The sequence below is a fragment of the Heterocephalus glaber genome, unplaced genomic scaffold (genome assembly GCF_053883595.1).
Source record: "Heterocephalus glaber isolate CG9 unplaced genomic scaffold, H.glaber_assembly_v1.0 deba00001465, whole genome shotgun sequence".
Lineage (NCBI taxonomy): Eukaryota > Metazoa > Chordata > Mammalia > Rodentia > Bathyergidae > Heterocephalus > Heterocephalus glaber.
In genome coordinates, this window is record NW_028258312.1 from 445,204 (window position 1) to 459,461 (window position 14,258).

A 14,258-nucleotide genomic window follows, 5' to 3' on the forward strand; every position below is an offset into this window, starting at 1 on the left:
ATGAGCCAAGGTTCTTGTGTGTGTGTGTGTGTGTGTGTGTGTGTGTGTTTAATTGTGTTAGAGTTAGGAAGCAGTGGTACTTGTGGCAGTGTATATAAGGCAAAACAAAAAACAGTCCGTGGAACTGTGGGCATTTTTAAAGATGCAATGCCAGTAATCTGAATATATTTTCTCTTTTGCTTTTGAATGGACATATGTATTTTTAAAAACCATAAACAAAAGACCAGTATACTACATAGGTATACTAGAATGTGGTAGATGGGCAGGTGGTTTAGTAATAGTTGTTAAAGGATCTTGGTGTTTCTTTTACATGTTGTAAATCCTTTAACCTAGATTAGGTTCTAGACGAGGATTAAGTTGTGAGCTGTAACTAATTAACTAACTGAAGGATAGTATTCTTGTGAGGAAAGACTTTAAAAAAAAATTTTTTTTTTCTTGGTACTGGGGATCCAACTCAGGACTTTGCGCTTGTGACGTAGGCGCAGCGCCGCTGAGCTAAATCCCTGGCCCAAGACTTTTTTTTTAAGCTAGGGAAAAAGATGATACATAAGAGTAAGTTAGTAAATCTTTGAGAAATTGAATTTTATTATTATAGTTTCCTTGTACAATTAAGACTTTTGACGATACATTCTTTTTAGGCTTTGATGAAAGGGCCAAAGCAGGCAAACTTAGTAAGAAAAAAACCAATAGCTTGTGGTAACCAGGTTGTTGTTGTATCCTATTGTATCATTTTTATCAGCCCAACTGGTGTAGGGTGAGTTCTATGTCTGCTTGTGTTGTCACTCTCACAAGAGGCAAAAATCTGGAAAAAATTCCAAACATATTATTTCATCTAAGTAAAACAAAAAATGTTTTTGCTACTAGGTAAATATTTCTAAAATTTGTCCGGATGTAGTAAGATGCAAAGTAATCTTATATAGTTCTCTTTTTATGAAAGCAAACACCAAAGTCAAGATCTGTGAATATTGAAAATTACATGTAAAGGTGCATGTTGTTAACACTGTTTGCTGTAAGCTAATAAAATGGGCATGGAGGGCCGGGGATTTAGCTCAGTGGTTTCGCCACCTGCCTTGCAAGCGCAAGGACCCGAGTTTGATCCCCGGTACCGAAAAAAAATGGGCATGGAGGTAAAGTGATTTTTTTCTTATAATCTCTGCATTGAGTAAATGGTAACAACTGTATTAACTTTTATTAAAATATTTTCAAGGTAAAATTGTTGCAGATGATTTTAGCATATTCTTGTGGTATTAGAACATTTATTTTCTAAAAATTGCTGTTCATGAAGTTTCTCAAATACTGGTAGAGTATTTTGACAATTTTCATACAATAGAATCGGTTTTCATACAATAGAATTGGGTTAGGTGGTACCTGTTTGAAATGGTAATTACAACTATAAAATATAACAGGGATAAACTCTACCATAGGAATTTTTAAAAAATCTTTATATTATATGTTATTTGTATTTTAGCAGTACAAGTACAGTATAGTACACTATAAAAAAGAAAGTCAAGCTGGAGGGCCAGGGATTTAGCTCAGTGGTTCGTCTGCCTGCTTCACAAGCACAAGGTCCCGAGTTCAATCCCCAGTACCAAAAAAAAAAAGTCAACCTGGACATGGTGGCACATGCCTGTAATCCCCACAGGAAGCTGAAGCAGAAGTGGAAGGGTTGCTTTGAGTTTGAGGCCAGCCTGAAACCAATAAACAGATAAAAACAAAAAAGAAAATCAGACAAATTATAAATTATTAAACAATGAAAATGTGACTTTCTTTTCCCCAAATAGTTCCAGATGTTATCTCTAGTTTGGTGCATATCATTTCAAACTTTCTTTTATATTTATATCATTCCAAACTTTCTCATATTTATATAAGCACATCCATGCATGCATTTATTTACTTGTTGTTGTTGTTGTTGCTGTTATTTGAGACAGGGCCTCACCAAGCGGTTCAGGCTGATCTTAAATTCAGTATGTAGCCCCAGCTGGCCTTAAACTCATGACAGTCCTCTTGCCACAGTCTTTCGAGTGCTGGGATTACAGGCTTGGGCCTCCATGCCCAGCCAATATTTAAAAAAAAATTTTTTTTTAATAAAGAGGAATTATGCTATATACTGTTTTTTATCATTTGACAATTTATCTTTACATTTTATTAATATGTACTTTATATTTGATTTTTAAATTTTCCATTTTCTCCACCACTATAGGCTCCTGTTACCTAGACATTCTGTTATTGCATAAACTCTGTATCTGAATTTAGCGTACAGGCATTGCTTGGAAATAATGCAGATTCACTTATCAGACCATTATAATAAAGTGAATGTCAAACAAATCACACAAGTTTTTTGGATTCCCAGTGCATATAAAAGTTATATTTCCATTATACTAGCATTATGCCTAAAGAAAGATACATCCCTTAATTTAAAAATGCTTTATTGCTAAAACGTTCTAATGATCATCTGAACCTTCAAATCTTTTTGCTGGTAGGGAGTCTTGTCTTGATGGGTACTGTTTGATCAGAATGGTGGTTGCTGAAGGTTGGGGTCACTTTGGCTTTTTTGAGGGCCTGTACTAGGAAATGAACCCAGGGCCTTCACACTGAAGTACATTCCGAGCCCTTTAAAATTTTTTAATTTGAGACAGGGTCTTGCTTAAGGCACTAAGTTCCCCAGGCTGGACTTGAATTTGTGATCCTTTGTCTCAGCCTCCCAGAGTGCCGGAATTACAGGTATGTACCACCATGTGGCTATTTGGTATTTTTTTTGGTACCGGGGATTAAACTCCGGTCCTTGCGCTTGCGCAGTGGGCATGAAACTACTGAGCTAAATCCCTGGCCCGATGTGGCTATTTTGGTTTTTGGTTTTTGGTTTTTGGTTTTTTTGGTACCAGGAATCGAACTTGGGACCTTGTGGTTGCAAAGCAGGCAGCAGAACCACTGAGCTAAATCCCCAGCCCGATGTGGCTATTTTTTAAGACAGTGAAGTTTTTGCATCAGTTGTCCCTTTTTTCATGAAAGATTTCTCTCTAGCATGCATAATAGAACTTCTTTCAGAATTCTTCAGAATTGGAGTCAGTCCTCTCAAACCCTGCTGCTGCTTTATCAACTAAATTTATGTAATACTCTTAAGTCCTTTGTTGTCTTTTCAACAGTTTTCACAGGATCTTCACCAACAGTAGATTCCATTTTAAGAAGTTATTTTCTTTGCTCATCCATAAGAAGCAGCTCCTTATCTGTTAAAATTATATCTGGAGATGGCAGCAAGTTAGTCACACCATTAGACTCCACTTCAAATTCTTGTTCTCTTGCTCTTCCTCCACATCTATAGTTATTTCCTCCAGTAAAATCTTGAACTACTCAAAACCATTCATGAGGGTTGTAATCAGCTTCTTCCAAAATTCTGATAATGCTGCTATTTTGACCTTCTCCTATGAGTCAACAAATGTCCTTAATGGCATATAGAATACTAAATTCTTTTCAGGTTTTCAATTTACTTTGCCAAGATCCATTAGAAGATTCACTATCTATGGCAGCCATAGCCTTCTGAAATGTATTTCTTTTTTTTTTTTTTTTTTTTTGGTACCGGGGATCAAACTTGGGTCCTTACACTTGCACAGCAGGCGGTGAAACCACTGAGCTAAATCCCGGGCCCCTGAAATGTATTTCTTAAGTAAAATTTGAAAAATTGAAGTTACTCCTTGAATGATGTACTACAGACTAGATACTGTTACCAAGTGTGAGAACAGAATTAACCTTGTACATCTTGTTGAGCTCTTGGATAACCAGGTGCGTTATCATTGAGCAGTAATCATTTGAAATAGATTTTTTTTTTCTGAGGGAGCAGTTGATCTCAACAGTAGGCTTAAAATCTTCAGTAATCTCTCACTTTTTTTTGCGGTGCTGGAGATTGAACCCAGGGCTTTGTGGATGCTAGGCAAGTGCACTACCACTGAGCTACATCTCCAGCCCTAGTAATCTCTTAAGCAGGTTGCTGTCACACAGGGTTTGTTGTTCCATAGAGCACAGGTGAGGAGATAGAGTATATTTTACAAGAGCCCTGGGATTTTTAGAATGTTGGAATGAGCATTGACTTCATCTTCCATTCACCAGCCCCTTAAAGAGCCTGTCCTTTGAAGCTTTGAAGTCAGGCAATGACTTATCTGTGAAAGTCCTAGATGGCATCTTCTTCTGATGGAAAGCTATTTTGTCTGCATTGAAAAATCTGTTGTTTGGTTTAGCTACTTTTATCACTTAGCCAGATTTGCTGGACAACTTGGTGTAGCTTCTGTATCAGCACTTGGCTGCTTCACATTGCACTTTGTGTTATGGAGATTATTTATTTCCTTAAACTTCATGAATCAGCCTCAGCTAATTTCAAACTTTTCTTGTGTAATTTGTTTGTCTCTTTCATCTTTCACAAAATTAAAGGGAGCAGCCTGGGATTTAGCTCAGTGGTTTCGCCGCCTGCTGCACAAGCGGAAGGACCCAAGTTCGATCCCTGGTAACAAAACAAAACAAAAAAATTAAAAGGAGCAGTTAGAAGCTTGTTCTGTTTTAGGCTTTAGCTGGGGTTAATTTGTGGTAGGTTTGATCTTCTATGCAGAGGACTAAACAGTTAGGCTGTTTTGTTTTCTTATTCATCTGTTCACAAGAGTAGCACTTTTCAGTTTCTTCAAGAATGTTACTTTTCTCTTGTTGCTGAGTCAAAATACCCAGCACTAAAAGTTAAAAGGGAAAGGGTTTATCTAGCTCACAGTTTGTAGAAGTTTCAGTCCATAATCTGCTGGCTCCAAGGCAGGGATGGCAAACAGGCATCACAGAGAAGAACATGGTGTGCACAAGGCAGCAAAAGTAACAAGAGGCCTTCACCGAGTCTTTCTGCCTCTTTTATCCCATCCAGGCTACCAGGATTATGGCAGTGCTAAACCAGTTACTTAGTGTAGAGGTTTAGTAATCACGCACCCTTAATCCCAGCATTACACATTGCAGATTCAGCTACCTCTGACCGAATGAGGCTTTGGGGGAACATCCAGACCCAAACTATAACAAAGAACTTTTCCTTTGCATTCACAGCTTGGCTAAGGTAAACAAGACATCTAACTTCCAGCCTATCACTGAAAGCTTTTGGTTTTTACTGTGCCTTTCTCACTAAGCTTAATCATGGCTAATGTTTGATTTAAAGTGAGAGACGTTGGACTTGTCCTTTTACTTAACACTGTAGGGTCATTCTTTGCCCTAATTACAGTATTGGTTTTCAGGGAATAAGGATGCCTGAAGAGAGGGAGAGAGCTGGAGAATAAATGTTTGGTGGAATATACACATAACAGTTAAATTTGCCATCTTCTGTGGATGTTGTTTGTGGCGCTGCATAACAGTTAAAATAGTGACATCAAAGATAACTGATTACACATCACCTTAACAAATATAATAATAATGAAAACGTTTGAAAGATTGTGATAATAACCAAAATGTGAGACAGAGACATAAAATGAGCATATTCTGTTGAGAAAATGGTGCCAAGACTTTGGCAACGCAGGATTCCCACAGGCCTTAAATTTATAAAAAATGAAATGTCTGTGGGCCAGGGATTTAGCTCAGTGGTTTCGCCACCTGCTGTGCAAGTGCAAGGACCCGAGTTCGATCCCTGGTACCAAAAAAAAAAAAAAAAGAAAAGAAATGTCTGCAAAGCACAATGAAGTGAAGTATGTCTAATTTTTTTTAAAAAAAATTTTATTTTTAAAACTTTTCCCAGGGCTGGGGATTTAGCTCAGTGGTTCCGGCGCCTGCCTCGCAAGTGCAAGGTCCCAATTTTGATCCCTGGTACCAAAAAAAAAAACAAACCCAAAAAAACTTTTCCCAGCCATCCAGGCTTTTTTTTTTTTTGCTACGGGGGGATCGAACTTGGGACCTTGCACTTGCAAGGCAGGCAGCGGTGCCACGAGCTAAGTCCCCAGCCCTAATGTGTACTTTTTTTTTTTTTGGTACCGGAGATCGAACTCGGGTCCTTGCGTTTGCGCAGCAGGCGGCAAAACCACTGAGCTAAATCCCTGGCCCACCTGTACTTTTTTTTTTGGGTACTGGGGATAGAACTCAGGACCTTGAGCTTGCGAGGCACAGGCGCCAGAACCACTGAGCTAAATCCTCAGCCCCTAACCTGTACTTTTAACAGTATCAGCCACTATGTCCTCTCTTCTCTTCCTTGAAGCAGTCTTTTACTTTTTCTTTCCAATACTGTACTGGGGATTGAGCCCAGGACTTTCACATTGATCTACTTCCCCAGCCCTTTTTAACATTTTTTATTTTGAGACAGGATCTCACTAAGTCTCCTACGCCGGGCTTGAATTTGTGATCTTCCTTGCCTCAGCTTCCCACACTATGGGTATGCACCACTATATCTGGCTAGCAGTCTTTTAGTTTTGTGCTGCTACACCTTTGTAGTTTTGTTACTTCAGCTAAAATCTATGCATGTGCACACACTGTGTGCTCATGTTGACATATACATTAATTACAGTGTTCATATTTTCTATTTCTGATTTTTCTTCTACTTATCCAGTTTGTTGATGAGAAAGATGTGAGGTCTCCCTCTATGATGGTATTTATAAATTTCTTTTCAGTCTGTCAGTTTCATGGATAGTGGAACTCAGAGACTACTGTCTGATGTGCAAGTGCTCATTGTTTGTGTACACAGCTCAGAGCTTATATTTGATTTTGTTTTATAGTTTTAGGAGTTTCTCACCTCTTTTAAAGATAGCATTCTGTTGACTTCTGGCTTTCATTGTTGCTGTGAGAAGTCATATGTCAGTTGAATTGTTCATTTGTTTTTTCCTTTTGACTGCTTTTTTTTTTTTTTTTTTTTTTGGTACCAGGGACCGAACTCAGGTCCTTGTGCTTGTGCAGCAGGCAGTGAAACCACTGAGCTAAATCTCCGGCTCTTGACTGCTTTTAATATTTTCTTGTCTTTACAGTTTCTCTGGAATGTGCTTTGGTGTGATTTTAACTTTTTTCTTAACCCTACTTGGAATTTGTTGGGTTTCCTGAATCTAAGAATAGTATATTTCATTAGTTCTGGAAAATTCTACTACTACTACCTTTTTTTCTTTTTTTGAGGGTCTCCCTATGCAGTTCAGGCTGATTTTGAACTCATTATGTAGCCCAGGTTGGCCTCAACTCATGGTGATCCTCCTACCTCAGCCTCTCAAGTGCTGACTTACAGCAGCCATCACCATGTCCAGCTTCTTATTTTGTTTAATAATAATATTTCCTTCTGGAATTTACTCACACCTTTAAACTGGCTATGACCACTATCTGCAGTAGCATTTTAAATGGTTTTCTTATTTCTAGTCTTCTCTCTTCTACCCTTTATACATATTTAAGTTAAAATGAGCTTTCTAAAATACTAAATCTAGTTATGTTACTCTGTATAAAACCATCACTTTTCTTAGGGTAAAGTTCAAACTTTTTAACGTACCTTTAAGGCTGTTTATGAAACACTATGCCGGTTTATTTCTCTTATCTCCCTTATTTCCTCTGCCTTCACTTAATAGTGTATGTTCCAGCTCTGCAGAAATATTCTGTTTTTAGAACTTGTTTTTAACTAGATCTTTGAAAAGAAGTCCCCACCACCTGAGTACTTCCTCCTGTTTTTACCTGTGTCCTCTTGCTTTATCTACTAATCCTTCAGGTCTTAGTATAGGGCTGCTTCTCCTAAGAAGCCTTTTTTCATTTTCAGTCTTAAATTAGGTGCTGTTTCCTTGTGCTTACAGATTACTCTGTTAGCTTCTTAGCACAATGTGGGAACTTTGGAATAAACTATCACCAATTGAAGTAAATCACAAATATGGTTTCCTATTATTTGGAAAGCTTGATACAGATTCAGACTTCTAAATGCATCTTCCCAAGGCCTTCTAGTTGTTGTTTCTCTTTTCAAAACCAGTCTCTTCTTCTGGACCCTTGTATTTCTTGCCAGTCCAACCCATTTTGTTTTAATCTTCAGTCATCATCCTTATGATCATTATCTTTTTTTTTTTTTTTTTTTTTGGTATTGGGGATCGAACTTGGGACCTTGCGCTTGTGAGGCAGGCAGCAGAACCACTGAGCTAAATCCCCAGTCCCCCTTATGATCATTATCATCACCCTCACCCTCACCACCATCATCATCACTGTCATCACTATCATCAATTTCTGTCCTTATGCTATGCAAGGAAATGGGAAAGGCACAATTTATGCAAAACCCTACAGGAAAAGGACAGGTTATTTCCTTTTTGCATGTTTTCATCTCTGAAGAATAAATTTCTTTTGGTTTGCATCATGGGTCCAGTTTTTTGTTTTTTGTTTTTTTTGGTACTGGGGATTGAATTTGGAACCTCATGATTGCAAGGCAGCTGGTGGAACCACTGAGCTAAATCCCCGACCCATTGGTCCAGTTTTTTTTTTTTTTTTTTTTGGCACCAGGGATCAGACTCAGGACCTTGCGCTTGCGAGGCAGGCGGCGGAACCACTGAGCTAAATCCCCGGGCCTGGTCCAGTTTTTGATTAATGTGTTTTCGACGATTTGAACCACCAGTGGTGCATGTATGACTATCCCATTGGCGATGGTACAAATGGATCTAATCACTTTTATCAATATTTTTACTAATAAAATTAATGAAAAGTCTATAAATGGACTGAATCTAGTTACTTGCTTAACTTTGAATAATTGCTACCCAAATATAAATGTTAATACTATTCGTACCAATTAAAAATTATTATAGTAACCAACACATTTATTTCATTAAAATAAATTTATTTATATTCGTGAATTTCTTTAGAACATTTTATACATTAAAGTGACTGATTTGTGCAGAATGTGCAAAATGTCATAATGTGCTTGGCTTTTTTTTTTTGTGGCTATAGTAGGAACTGGTTTGTTTGGGTTTTTTATTTGGAACTGGGGATCGAACTCAGGTCCTTGTGCTTGCCGGGCAGGCCACGAAACCACTGAGCTAAATCCCCGGCCCAGTAACTGTTTTTTAGATAATTTTCAGTAACATACTTGACATCACTTGTGTGCATTTTTTGCCAGTCCTAAAAAAGCTTTTATAAAGTGAATGTTGTTTTGACTAATTTGTACGTGTGGCATTTCTTCATAGGTTAATAGTTTATCAGTAACTAGTTCTCTAAATTTTAACATGGAAACCTTACAAACACCCCACTGTTGGTATACATAGTATGCATTTACAATTGCTATACCACAAATTAGCTGCATTATAATTTTTTTTTATCATTTTAATGTTTTCCTTAAGAAGCTGAAAAATCTTAACATCTAGTCTGCTAAATCAGCGCCTTTTTTTGCATTATTATAATTGAAGATCCCCTGAGAAACACTAGAAGCTGCCCAATGGAACAGTGATATATTGGTTGTTTAAGCTGCCTGGTGGGACAGTCATGCATGTGGTTCAAGCTGGCGGGCATGTGTTGAAGTTCTTGTTTTACTAGTTTAATTTGTGTATCCCTCCTCACCCCCTACCAAACTGTATGGGCACCACTGTGGACAAACCTTTTCTGTGACACAGGTATTGTTCTGGCTCAAGTTCTTTGACCTAAGAGTTTGTGTTCATGATATTTCTTAGACTCTCATTTACTTAGCTCTGTTCTTGTTTTTTCTGTTTTTTTTTTTGGAGACAGAGTTTTGCTTTGTAGTTCAGGCTGGCTCTGAACTCACTATGTAGACTCGAACTCATGGCGATCTTCCTGCCTCAGCCTTCTGAAGTGCTGGGATTACAGGCGTGTGCCACCACCCCTGGCTCTTCTTGTTTCTTTGTTTGTCCTCTCCTGATCACTCTCTCGCCTCCAGTCTTTATTTATGAGTATAAAGCTTACTTAGAATTTAACTTTTTATAGTAAACCCAGTCATGCTGGGTTTACATTGTCAGTCCACCTAGTGGCCTCTGCTACTGGCCTCTTTCTCTTGCAGGTTAGATGTGGAGATGCTCTTGATAGGGAGTGATATTCTTTACTAGACGGGTGAAGACAAGCATGATCTCAGCATGAGAGTTTAGTCTTCTTACTGTCTTTTTCTTCCTAAAACTTGATATTTACATTGAAATACCCCTATGTTGTGTTATTTTTCAGACTGTAATCATTTTAATGGAACTAATTGGGAAGCACTTTCATAATAGGCTGACAATAAATACGATAGTGTCTTACAAATTTTTATCTTTCCTTCATAAAGATGGTAGGTCAAATTCTGGGGAGGACCACCACCATTTTATGCAAATGATAGATCAAAGATGCTGGGTCTGTTCATGAGAAAATACAGAACATTGGCTTTGGGAGATAGAGTAACCATATTATTTATGTCATTACTTGAAGAAATTCTGTATTAAAAATATTGACAGTAACCTTTTAAAGAAGATACATACATAATATACCTTGTTTTTAGAAAAGTGCAAGAACAAAAAAGAATTTTTGTTGAGATAGGGTCTTGCTTTGTAGCTAGGTTGACCTCAGACTCCTGATCCTTCTGCCTCAGTGTCCCAGGTGCTTCACCATGCCAGGATGCAGAAGCAAAATTTTTTTGTTTTTTTTTTTGAATCAGAGTCTCCCTATGTGAGAGTTCACTGGCCTTGAACTTGCTATATAGTCCAGGCTGGCCTTGAATTTGAGGCAGTCCTGCCTTAGTCTCCCAAGTGCTGGGATTACCAGTGTGCACCACCATGCCCAGCTTGCAGAAGCAAAAATTTAAAAAATAACATGAATCATGACTTGTATGAATCTCATCAGTCTTTAGTGTTTTGAGATAGGGTCTTGCTATGTAGTCTGGGCTGGCCTTATAGTTTTCCTCATCTTTTTCAGCCAGAGGGAAGAAATTATCAAGTATTAGCCTCTTTCATAGTTGCAAAAACTTAGGTTCCCCATTCAGAAGACCTTACAAATTTAACTTTTGAGAATCCTGAAGGTAGCTATAAACTTGCAGTGATATGTTTGAATATATATATATTTGGGGGGTCAGTTACTGGGGATTGAACTCGGGACCTTGCGCTTGTGAGGCATGCAGCGGCACCACTGAGCTAAATCCCCAGTTGTTTGAACATATTGTGACCATTATTCCCTTATGTTTTCTTTTGTTTCAGTTGAGGGCCAAACAGTTACTGCATCAGGCCATCTGTCTTGAACCTGAAGTTGCTAATCATATTTTAGGCACAGACATATACTGGTTAACCATCTTCCTTCTCCTTTATCTCCAGCAGGGTTCCCACCCTTTTTTGCCACCCTGGTTATTAACACAGCAATGACAGAATAATAAAGAAACCCAGGGCCTTCTGGATCCTGGGTTAGTGCCACTGCTGATGCAGAGTGTTGCAATCCCTGGGTTGTTGAAATAGCTCTCTGCCCCAGGCTGTCAGTGAAATCTAAAAAATCATGTAAAGTCCTAAACCTCAATGACCTGACTCTCCCCCAAAAATGACAATTTTGGTCAGACAGTGGTTCTTGAAATAAGTAGGAAGGAACATGATGAGAGAACTGGATTGGAGGTGCCTGTGACATTCTGCAGTTGGCTAAGTTCTGATACTATGGTGAGAACATGTTTTGGAGGAATTCCCATGATTGAGGAAATTTTACTCTGCCTGTTGAGGGTTATTTCTTTTTTCTTCCATAGCATGGGTTGCACTTGGATGGATGTCCAGTCTTGTCCTAGGTTCTTCATTTTTGAGCTGGGTATACTGGTGTGTTGGAGGTAGTGTGAGATGGACTCTGCTATGTATATATATATGTACTGATTCTTTTCTCTGTTTTCAGTGAAGAGGGCAAATGAGAACAGAGCCAGTGATAGAATGTTTTATTATTTATTTATTTATTTATAAAAATAAATTTTATTTTATTCCATTTGCCCCCTCAGTTCCCCTTCCCTCCCTATGTACAAAAGCTTTGTTTCCATTTTTTCCTTCTATTTTCACTTTTTTTCTTATCCCTTCCTTCCTGATAGAATGTTTTAAAAATATCTAATGTTTCAACTGCTTGCATAACTCAAAGATTAGAATCATTAAAATATTAGTCATTTATTTCATAGTGAAATATAACATTTATAGAAATGTATGCAAAGTTTTATGTGTGTGTATATATGTGTGTGTATATTATCTATATGTGTACATATATATACATATATATGCTTTTTTTAAAAATACCACTAGGCTGAGGATTCATTGGCCAGACACCAGAGCTGCCTTATCCTGTAATTTTTCTCTTTGATCATACTGCCATCCCTGCCAGCCCCCTTGCTGCACTAATTACTGCCTGAACTTTTGTGATAATTATTTTCTTTTCAAAAAATATAGTTTTATTATCTGTAAATGTAACCTTAAACTATAATTTAGTTTTGCCTATGTGGACTTTGTAAACAAAATCACTGTATATTCTTTTTTGGTCTTTCTACTTTTGCTCAGCACATATTTGTGAAGTGCATGTTGTTACTTGACACTATGATTTGTTCATTTTCACTGCTATCTGATATGCCATTATATAGAAGTACCAGGCAGACAGTCCATTTTTATTCTTTAAAAAAATCAGTATGTTCTTATCTTTACTTCTACCTCTATTTCTTTTTTGGGGGAGTTATTTTCAGAGACCACCACCACCCTTAACCCCAGGAGAGTTCAAGTCTTGGAAAGAAGTACAAAATGTCTCTACTCTAAAAATTAGCTTGGTGATTACCTACCTTCAGTAGTAGCTAGATAACTAGGTGCTTATGGATGTCATTTTTTTTGTTTTGTTTTTTGAAGTAAATGTAAAAATTACCAACCAATCTGTTTTCTGTGTTGTTTTGACATGGAGAATCTTGGGTCAAGTGATCTCTCATATATACATATACATTGGGATTTCAGAAATGAATGCTTATCTCTTTATAGAGTTCGTTTGCATTCTCAACATTTATAAAAATGGATGTTTGTTTTAAAATGATTTTCAGTTATTTAAGACAAGTCTACAAGAGTCTAGTGGTTGGAAACCCCAGAATTTATAGTGAACTGTATATAATCTCCCTGTCCTGTTGTCTTGGAGCTTTATGTAGCTGCAGAATCCTCCTTTGTGGCTTCCAGAGAAAAGTAGTCATAGGTACCCCAAAGCCCATGTATGTTCTTTTTTCTGGTTGAGCATTCCTTATTGTCAGTGTCTTGGTCTGTGTATATGTGTTGTGATCTAAGGGCTAAAATTTGACCAAATGTAAACCATCTGTGGTATGTTCTTTATTTTTCTTTTCGGTACTGGGGATTGAACTCGGGTCCTTGCGCTTGCGCACCAGGTGGCGAAACCACTGAGCTAAATCCCTGGCCCCCATCTGTGGTATGTTTCATTTCTTCTGTTGAAATATTTTTGGTCTGAGAGCTTAAATGTAAACAGTTCAAATAGACTGCTCCTTTTCACAGAATAGCCTTTCTTATTTGTAAGCTGTATATCTCAGACATTTTTATATAGCCATACATACCCCTCAGACTTGATCTATTCTCTGATGGTGCATCTTGTTCTTATGACTAAGGTAAAAGATTGGAGGTAGTTGGATTTGCATTCCCATTTTCCCAGAGTTCACCTTTTTGCATCTTGAGGCAGTTATTCTTTTCTTCTTGTATACATTCTCCAGGTGTCTTCTTTTTTTTTTTTTTTGGTACCGGGGATCGAATTCAGGACCTTGCGCTTTCAAGGCAGGCATTGGAACCACTGAGCTAAATCCCTGGCTCCAGGTGTCTTCCTTATCTCCTTGGATTACGTACCTGAGTGCACACCACATTATCCCCTTGAATGCTTCTGAGTTATTGACCTCAAACTCCAGTGTTAGATGCTTACATGGTATGTACTTTTGTCTTTGACCATGAATGTGTCCTCAGCTTCCTCCTTCCCATGCCTGAGAGTTACTCAAGTCATTTTTAGGCTACTTAGAGAATGATTTCTTTTTATGAGTTAAGACTTGGAATTTTCTTTTTTGTATATCCCTGCTTTTGTGACTATATGTAAAGGAGAAATTAATCAGTGTATTTTCTTTACCTTTGATGCTTAACTCTGATCTGTCAGTTTTTCTTCTCATATCATGGGTCTCCTCCAACCGGAAGTAATAGATACTGGCCAGGAAAAGCAGCCTTGTTCAGTGCTCATGTGAGGAAGGTCACACCTGTAAAACGCGCATAGTAACACATTAGCTCAAAAGAACAAAATCCAAAGGGCTGACATTTGAGCCAGAGATCTCCAAGTCCACTAGATTTACAGCAGAACATTCCTTACCCTAAATTCCTAATTTAAAA

The 14,258-nt window shown here is 37.8% G+C and overlaps 1 protein-coding gene across 1 annotated transcript in view; it reads left to right on the forward strand.

Annotated features, from left to right (window-relative positions):
* Pfdn1 (prefoldin subunit 1) overlaps positions 1-14,258 on the forward strand; it is a 70,550-nt gene that overhangs the window by 33,927 nt on the left and 22,365 nt on the right. The gene's annotated exons all lie outside the window — the stretch shown is intronic.